The sequence below is a fragment of the Saccoglossus kowalevskii genome, chromosome 14 (genome assembly GCF_978046115.1).
Source record: "Saccoglossus kowalevskii chromosome 14, keSacKowa6.1, whole genome shotgun sequence".
Classification (NCBI taxonomy): Eukaryota; Metazoa; Hemichordata; class Enteropneusta; family Harrimaniidae; genus Saccoglossus; species Saccoglossus kowalevskii.
The window spans coordinates 25,254,622-25,262,586 of record NC_140654.1 but is presented as its reverse complement, the minus strand read 5'-3'; the positions used below and the strand labels follow the sequence as shown (position 1 = coordinate 25,262,586).

General features: G+C 33.7%; 1 long non-coding RNA gene across 1 annotated transcript; it reads left to right on the top strand.

The window, feature by feature from the left end:
* Nucleotides 1-1,116: 1,116 nt before the first annotated feature.
* LOC146734620 (uncharacterized) lies at nucleotides 1,117-7,295 on the top strand. Its single transcript, XR_014931459.1, has 6 exons — nucleotides 1,117-1,225; nucleotides 1,330-1,418; nucleotides 2,746-2,773; nucleotides 2,871-2,893; nucleotides 6,154-6,175; nucleotides 7,113-7,295. It is a non-coding gene; the product is annotated as an uncharacterized LOC146734620 (long non-coding RNA).
* The last annotated feature ends 670 nt before the right edge of the window (nucleotides 7,296-7,965 follow it).

Below are 7,965 nucleotides of genomic sequence, written 5' to 3'. Positions count from 1 at the left end.
TAAAACACAAAGTTAGATAACTGAAAACAATGTATTTATAGTTCGAGCTACACATAATTCTATAGAGAATGCATTATTTGAATAATAAATTTATTTTCCCATTGTTACATTTCAACCACATAACCATCTGTTCATAACTTATTCTATGCATATTTACTATATTCAATCTTTAAGCCATTTATTCTGTCACACGTTCGTGTATAAATCATTTCAAAGCTCAAAGGGTGAAACAAACCACATTAGCCCACGCATTTTCGATAGTGTCATTGTCTATGAGAGTCGTTAATCAGCAATTGCCTCCAAAAGTGGGTCGAAAAGACAAATAAGTATTACAACAACAAACCTAATTAATCTCTAATCTGTCTTGACCCAAATTTGCATAGATTTCAAAACACAATACTCGGCTTATAAACTGTGTATGCATTGAACCTCCAAACCAATCGCAATTGTGACAAATTACCGAGTGACCCTACAGTTTGTGATTGAGAACATGTATTAAACACCATATGTATGAGAACATGTTACTGGTACATGTGGAACACTTTTATTTCAAAAGCTGAAATCTTATGTTGTCAAACTTTATTCTTGTCAGTCACGTGACTAAATCACGCATATATATATTCATATATATGCGTGATATATTCATATTCAGTGAAAGACGCCAATAGTGGTCGAATAGCGAAATGAAGTTTGTCCCTGTTCATACTTACTTCTGGTCAATACCTTGGAAAGACATGTAAGCAGAACATTACATCAAATTTATATTTTAACACATGAAAGAAGTAGGTAGGTACTTTATATATTTATTAGTTAAGCGTGCATACTTTGTGAGGCTGCCGATATATATATATTCAATTCTTTTATTTGTATTTATGTACGTGGCATGTTTTGGGTACAAGCAGTATCATTATTACTTCCTGAACACTGTTGCGGAAAATACATAGATCTTACTTACGTTATACAGCTAAAATGATTTCTGAATGAATTGTATTAGCATGTGTAGCATGTATTAGATATGTACACACTCAAAAGCGGTGAAAAGTAAATATGCAAATTTAATATTGTAAACAAAAAGCGAACACGCATACATTATTTTGACAACGAATGACGTAAAACATGCCCATATGCATAATCATCGAAATAGCACAGATTACCAGTATTAGCATTTCTGTCTACCTATCACACAGGAGTGGTATCAGTGTTGGCACATCACATATTGAAGCAAGTAAGGTGATGAATTGTTTTGTTGTGTATAACATTATTGTTTAGTAATGACGAGAATACCTAAACTGCAGCATACTAATCGTACTGTTTTTTTTATAATTTTAGCATTTACACCAAACATGCGAACATTGTTGATCTTCGCTTTAGTATTCATACTGGTAATCACTATACAAAATGAAGAAATCCAAGCAGCTGTAAGTTCACTGTAGTTGACCATATTTTCCATTGTATCATGTATATACATCCACTGTTTAGTTTAGAATAATAGAATAATTGTTTGCTTATAAAACCTGGAGCCAAGATGGCCTCTCGGGCTTGTCAGCATGTTTGATTATAGCCTAATTATTCTTTTAATATTTTGATTAAATATTACACAGAATGGTGTCGGGTCTAACTTTAGCATTGTGTTTTTCCTATGTCTAGTTATCAAATACTGAATAATGATTAAACTTTTACACTCAATAATTGCCTAACTATTCATTTAATATTGACATCGTTTGTACAGTGTGCTAAGGCAGATTGTGCTGTCTGACATTTTTTTTATATGCTGGGTGTGGGCGTGGCACACGTTGTATTATTGTGTGTGTCCTATAATAACATAGTATTGAGGTACTTCATCTTAGAGAATTCTCACATATATCTTCAACAGAATGGCTAGTTTTGATAAGAAATTACCTAAGTTGCATACCGGTAGTCATTTCAGTATATATATATATACATATGCTGATTAAATCTTGCCGATTCTAGAATAACTCTTTATAATGAAAACAAAAATCATCATAATATATAGTCTAGTTACGTAGTCCCAAAAAAGTATGATTTCTGTGGCGATATGCACTATATCAAATTTTATTTACACCTACGTTATGTATGTTTCGTTTTGTTTTCTTCCACACATTTAAACAAATGTTACGTCTATATTGGTGCATGTGCTACAAAATAATTTCGAGCTCGCCTAGTATTAAGTTATCAGTTGTAATTACCTACATATTGAAAATTACTCAGTGACATAGACACGAATAAGACGTTTTCCAATCTCGCTGACGGTCGACTCCCAGCCGTGTTTGACGAATGGTATAACACGATCAGCAAACCAGATGTTATACAGTCTATACTGTGGTTGACACAACCGACTGTATTCAGCTTTATAAGCGAATCACATTTGCACACAATTGGTTGCCATACTGAGATGCGTTTGTAGTAGCACTACATGATATAAATTCACCACGTGTGTTTACATGGAAACGCTCTTGTAGAGAATCAGATGGCCAATTCTATTGGCTTTTAAATTGCAGAATATCTTTTTTCAACGTTTACAATAGCCGTCTCCATTCATCAATGTGTTCAAGTCTTCTCCAAACATAGTAATGCAAAACTCAGGTCCCGATAATAAACTAAAATGCTATCATTGAGTCAGCTAATAATGAATACCATTGTTACTCATTTTTACCCTCATTAAATTTGTTAAATCCGCGAATAAATTTTAGTATAATTATTATAAGAACATTTTTTTTTCAACAGGACGCGAACGGCGATAATTTGGATCAAGGTTAGTTAAATTTAATTTATTCTATTTAATTAATAAATTTTAATGACAGTTATTTTGAGCTTAATAAATTTTGTAACTTGTATCATTTTCGATATAGACGAGTTGGAATGGGAATTACAGGTACGTCAAGTATAATATTTCTCTATACCATATTATATATTTAGTTTATTCTGCACGTATTTCACATGCTCAAAAATAATCTTATTATTATGTCATTTAAAAGTCATTAAATCTTTGTGAGCCTTCCATACCACGCTATGTCAAGAGCATATGTTTTTTTTTCCAACAGAATAATAATATTATAAGCATGGTAAACGTACTTATAATGTAGATTGTTAAGCTGAAACAAAGCCGATAGTTACCAATAAAACAAGTCCACACTTTAGCACGAGTCCACGTAAATAGCGTTCGTTTCTATGTATATAATTGTTCTCAACTGACTACAAGGCGAGAATAATGCCATGATTTCATTTGTTTTCTATCTGGTGGAGGATAAGATCAGTGGGTGTGGCGGATTGCCCCTCATAACTTGGACACCAGCAATCATAGCAGCGAATGCTGAAACCCCCCCTGTGGAGTATGTGTAGTGCATACGGCTGTGTATCTGTTGCAGATAGTTGTCTTTTTAAACATACTAATAAGTGTTACTATTTTGCCTACCTAGTGGTAGGCAAAGGTTGATACATAATGAGGGGATTAAATAATACGAATCATGTTGCAATAGGCTCTAACTGAATCATCACATGATTGAAGTAGTCTAAAAAGCATTGGTATGCACAAAGTCATGACGTTGTTGCGTTTTGGTCCACTGTGTATGAAAAAGCAGGTCCTATACGTAGAATCTTATTTCAGACCATTTCATTTGTTCATGGGCTGGGAATTCATGTTGAAGTGGTGGCACAATGTTTGATTTTCGAAGCAATGACAATAAACCGATGGTTAAGCATATCAAAACGGTGGTATCTAAACTCATTATCCAGATGTAAGAGGTGCTTAAAAGTAAATAAATGTTCTAGAGAAAAAAGCAATGTAATTTTAATTAACTATTTTGCAGAACGAAACGGAAACGGACAGGAATTTCAACTCTCAAGTTGTCAAATTGTATGCTTGTTGTCAGCCACGTGACTAAATCACCCATTGTAAAGGGCAGGACATAAATAATAATTGAGGAGCGCCATTGGCGGTTAATAGGCAAAATGAAATTCGGAAACGCTTACAACAAATGAATATCAACACGTTTACCGATACTTACCAACATAGACGGCTGCACGAAATTTTGCATGAGGGGCGAGATCAGCTCAAGAACCTTGCGCCGAAGGCGTGACCTTACTAGAGGGTCCGAGAGCATACTCTCCTTAAGAATTTTGAAATATAGACCCTCTGAAACGCTATTTCCTGCATTTTGAGGGGCAAATTTTGCTGGCACGGTAGGTTTCAGCATGAATTTTGAGAGGCGCCCCCAACTGTTTTTCGAGGGGGCAACCCCTGTGCCGCCACCACTGGCCAATAACAAAAAGTAAAACCTTTCAGACCGTGTGCCCCATCTGAACATTGTATGTTTCATTCTAAAAGGACATATGATGTAACCGGATGACAGTTGAGGTGCACTGTACGGGATGTGTAACAAGAATATCACAACCCAAATTAGCATTTTAGCACAAAAATAGCAGGTATATACCGAGTATAACTATTGAAGCGTACATGATTTTGTGAGGCCGTCTACTTCATTTAATACATCTATTTAATTTAATTTAACTTAATAAAGCCATGATTGGATACAAGAAGTATCAACACTTTTCATTTCTTGACCTCATTTCCTAGATACTTCCAGCACGAATACCTAGCTTTAAAATATCGTTTATGTTATTCAGATAATTTTCTTTCGCATTAAAATGTATACTAATTGTGTATGTAAATGTATATCTATCACAAGAAGGATCGTCGTCGCATTCTAATGACTCACTATTTAATGAATTAGAAAATGATTACGCACATTATTTACAAACGAATAAGATTACCGTTGTTTAATATGCGGTAAATTTAACTGCGAAAGACCATTTATATTTTTAAATAATTCACATGTACCATTTGATGGTGACATTATTACTGACTATTTTTACCACCCAGACAATCAAGCAATTCGGGCACTGCTTCCTAGAGTTATGTAAAACATCTGGTTTAGCTATCAGGAATAGACGATTTTACATGTTGGAAAGCAAATATCAGCAGTTTTGTTGATTATTTATAGCTACATTGTAATTTCCCAGTAATGAAATCAATTGTAGATTTACATATATATATTATAAAGGAATCTGATTACGAACTGGTAGTATTCAGTGTTAAAACACGTACCGGTGGCATAGTCTTACTGAAGACTTTCTGTAGACATTACGTAATGACAAGAGGTGTAATTTAAGGTTGATTTGGAATTATCGGTTTGGTGACGCCTTTATTTCCTTTCTTGAATAGTGAACGCGCCGTTCACATGACAATTGTAGCTTTGACGTCACTAAAATCGATACTCCTATATACTGCAGCATATAAATGCAACACGTAAATTCCGTAAAACCATAAAAAATTAGACTGTATATGTGAAAGTAAAAGAACAAGAACATTAAATGAATTTAAACGAACCAGAACTCAAGAGTCGATTGCTGTTCTAATGCAAAGCAAGTTATCACCAACTACTCAAAACTAAGGAATAATAGTTCGAAAATAGAGAAATATATAAGCTAATATAGAAGGATTAAGTCAACCGAATTCGCAGACATCTGCTCCCTTCTTAATATTGATCAGCCAGGTCAGTTTTAATATCACCAGTCAGGAATAATTTGGTTATTTTCAAAAAAGTATTAAATGTTGTTTAAGAAGAAGACTTACTCAATACTGTATGCACATTGATCAGCTAAAAATTAAATTACGTATACATGAGTCTCTAAAACGATACGTCATTGAGTTGTTGAACAAATGCCCGCGTGATTTCTATGAACATTAATTAACAAATTACTATTAGCTGGCTTTTTCCCGAATGACTGGGTGAACGGTTTGATAATAATACACCTACAAAAGAAGAGGGATCGATGTTATAACTATTGAGGGGTTAAGTTACTGTCATTCTTAGGTACAAGATTTTCAACCTTTATTTACAATGGATTAAACACGTGGGTTCTGTAAAAAAATTCTTTAAATTAAAATCAAGCTGGGTTTCGCAAATCATATTTTTCATTCCGGGCGAGATTTTATTTTTTGTAGCACTACTATTTTGTAAGCATTCATCACAAGCGGGAATGTATTTGTTTAAGTAGGCTATATTTCATTCAGTCGAATAATGGCGCTCAGACTAATCTCAATTTTTTTTTCTCATACTTTTCGTGGAACAGAAACTTGATGAAGTTGGTTCTGGTAAGTAGCTGTTCGCAGCATGAATGTACGTGTGATAATAACGAGAATTGGTGAATATATTTGATTTGATGTGAAGGTACTTTTATTATAGACATGTGGGTAATATTTAACTGTTACGTTAAAACCCAAAAAAATACAAAAACAAATATGAACGAACATCTAGGTGACATACCGTAACAACTATGCCACAGTACATTGCCTTATTTTACTTTCATGTACAGATATCGCAAACTCTGTGTAATTAATTATTATGAGTAGCATGTCCTCTTTAGCCGAGGTTAATATAATTTCACAATCAATCCTTTAACACGAAGTTCCTGATGTTTATTAGAATTAATTCGCCTGTTTTTAATTGAAAGAAACCCTTATTTTGTATTTCAATGATTCGATTCATATCTCAGCAAGCCTCTTACTGATTGGTATCCTGTCTGAAAATGTACTGAGAATCTATAACATTTATAAATATTTAATTAGTCCGAAATATGCAATCCCAGACATATAGTCGATTGGTACTAGTTTCCCTATCTGAAAATTTGCTGTAAAAAAGTCAATTACTTTTGAAGTAAATTAAGAAATAATTTTCGTATCAACGTCTCTACCAATATTGAAGTTTGTCTTGTTTGTTTGTTATGACAACCATGTATGAATTTTCGGATGTTTTTGCGTTGTAAATGAAAAATTCACGAAACTGCTTTCCCACAAGTGTCAAGGGCATTCCCTCTTAGATGTTTCATAATAATCTGTCTATAACATTTTCTTAGCTCTAACTTTCTTTTACTTATCTTCTAATAAAAAAAATGTCAAAATAACAAACTATGCGATCTAAAACATGACCTACTGGGCGGGGGTCATAATGCATTCGAGACATCATTTTTGCTGCACTTGTATTCACACTCATTCTGTTTACATTTGTTTATTTTTTTTTTTGTTTTATTAGTGGCAGCGAGACAACTTGATGGAAGATAATACTACACATTAAATTGGACCATTCCATTTCCAGTTCAAACGAGCCACTCATGAACTCTAGTCGTAAACATTGTCATAGCGTTTTGGTTTATTCTATTCAGCAATATGTACAAATCATGAGATGATATGAATAAATAGAATATATTAAATCTAATTGCTGAAATAGACTAATATATCACCATGTTCACCTCACCTCATATATTAATATTGAAAATACACTTAAATAAACACACAACTTTATACTTGATAAAACAAAAGACAAAAAGGAGGTACGTTTGACACCCATCTAAATAACTCTATTTGGGATTTCAAGTCATTCTGTTCGTCACAGGTCATAGATGTATGGCGCACAATAAGTTTGTCAATAGCTTTTTCTGAATTACATGCACAACGTAAACGCGAACTACTACCTCGTCTTGAATTAACACTAAAAGCCACCGAAAAACGATTAGATGAGAATCCTGATCCTAGCATTATTAGTGAATATGAGCTGGCAAATCACAAAATCGAACAACTCTAACAAATGATAGATCGCTAGTCAGTAATGGACTCCAAGCTGTATTTTATAAGCTTCTCTGTCCAATCGTCGGACCTAAGATGTACGCGTCATGTTACAATATTCTCAGTTACTAGCATTGCTCCGCTTTATTCATAAACAGAATGAGACAGACATTCTTGAAAACTGGAGACTCATAAGTCTTCTAAATGAAGACTATAAACTATAGTTTTTGTGCTTTTATCAAGTTTACAGCCAATCTTAAACAAGATAATGATCGAACTGCATATCTATAGAAAAAAAAAACCGGTTCATTGGTCAAAATGTT